This window comes from Olea europaea, unplaced genomic scaffold (genome assembly GCF_002742605.1).
Source record: "Olea europaea var. sylvestris unplaced genomic scaffold, O_europaea_v1 scaffold20918, whole genome shotgun sequence".
Classification (NCBI taxonomy): domain Eukaryota; kingdom Viridiplantae; phylum Streptophyta; class Magnoliopsida; order Lamiales; family Oleaceae; genus Olea; species Olea europaea.
The window spans coordinates 1-1,887 of NW_019238850.1; the positions used below are offsets into that span (position 1 = coordinate 1).

Sequence of the window (1,887 nt, forward strand, 5' to 3'; positions counted from 1 at the left end):
AACAAAAGAAAAAACAGTTAAGAGTTCATCCAAGGAGAAGAAAAGGGGGGAGGAGGAATATGTCGCTACAGTGGTTGCTCTTTCTCTATCAGTCGGTACAAAATGAAAGCATTAATACATTATCTATTAACCAGTAACTATTTGAAATGTTTGCTTTACACATCTCAAATATGATCAACATAGATATGCACGTCTTGTATAAATATAAAAGAACTTGCTTGACCTAATAATGCTAGTAATTTTTAAAGTAAATCATCAAGATTATGATAGGTAAATACAGTCTATGTTCATAGGTTAATAAAATACAGTGGTACAATCTATGGTTTGTTTGAGCCCCAATTTTTGGAAGAATAGATTTTGTAATAGTAATTATTTGGAAACTGTGGTTGAAAAAAATGGACTTAATTGTAAAATTATTTTATTGAGAGAATATGTGGTTGAAAATGAGTTCGAAAAAAATGAGGCTCAAATAGAGGCTATGTTGCCTGGACGTAAGTATGCGTGTTAGATACATTTAGGAGTCGGATCTTTTTTCTTCTAGACTTAAGATATGGGAATATTGCTAAAAATGATCCAAACTTTGGATACTAGTAAGTGGGTACGTCTTGCAAATATAGTTCCTGTTCGGTAAGGATTTTTAATCTAAATCCAAGTCAACAACTAATTTTAACCACATATTTCATAGGACCCACAATTCTTCAATCAATCATTTCATCAACTTTTATCAAGATCTACTAAAAATTTGATTTTAATCCTCACCAAAAACGGCATAAATTGTTCTAGAAAATTACATACCGATAATCTTAGATCTATTTTTAAGGAGTTAATCATTAAATGAGCTTGGTTTCATGCCCTCAAAGTCTTGATTTTATACGCTCACTCTTTATCTCCCTGCAATTTCAGCTACTCCCATGGTGATCTCCCTTCCATGTTTCTAATGTGTCTACTTTCAAATTCAAAGATCTAACATAAGATCCATACCCATACACATGACATGTCATGTCAACAAGGATACATCGTCCAAACTAAAAGAGTCTGAGCATCATAGGGTACAATACAACAAGAAAGTGACAAACTTCAAATACGTAAGGATTTTGGCCTAGATCTCAAAAACTTCGGCACTTCCACGCTTATACTCGTCGAACATCACAAGTGATGGAGTAACATAAAGTGACCTTCCCTGCATTAACTATTCTCTTCTGATTCAAGAAAACAAACGTATACTATATTCCTATGCTGGCATTGACAGGACATTTCATTAAATTTTGACCTTCACAAGCAAAAATTATATAAGTTCAGTAAACTGGATAGGTGGATTCAACAATTAATTAGAAGCTACCTTTTAGTAGGACGAGACTTAATCTCCGACTCTTTCTCCAGTCCAATTTTATCATTCAAGCCCAACTTCAAGTCGGGCATTCCAGAAAGGAAGCATTTCATGAGAATCTTCCCAGTTACATCACAACGTAGAACACTACCTAAAATTGTCAAATGGGAAACAAGAAAACAAGAGTGAAACTGTCGAATATAAAAGGAGAAACACGAGTAGAATTGCATCAACTAAATTGTGCGCAAACATTATATTTTACCTTTAGAAGACATAAGAAGATTAACACTTTCGATGATATCAAGAAATACCTGTCAAGAGTTATAACTTAATTCGGTATAAATTGAAATACTTGTAGCATGCAACGGTAATAGGAGTAAGGTGGTGAGAGGCTACCTCATTCTTCTTATAGACAAGACCTTCCCTCCGCCAACCAACAGCACCAGTTACTTGCAAAGTAGCATTCGGAACTGGTTTCTCTGCAGGCTTTTTTTTTGGCAAGGTAAAAGAAGTCAGGATAGTTGATGGACCACAGTGGGAAAAGGACAAAAAAAAAAAAA

The 1,887-nt window shown here is 34.4% G+C and overlaps 1 long non-coding RNA gene across 1 annotated transcript; it reads right to left on the reverse strand.

Moving 5' to 3' along the window:
• Nucleotides 1-929: 929 nt before the first annotated feature.
• Nucleotides 930-1,827, reverse strand: LOC111380100. The gene is made up of 3 exons (XR_002700139.1): nt 1,724-1,827; nt 1,590-1,638; nt 930-1,478 (listed from the first exon to the last, which is right to left on the reverse strand). It is a non-coding gene; the product is annotated as an uncharacterized LOC111380100 (long non-coding RNA).
• Between the last annotated feature and the right edge of the window lie 60 nt (nt 1,828-1,887).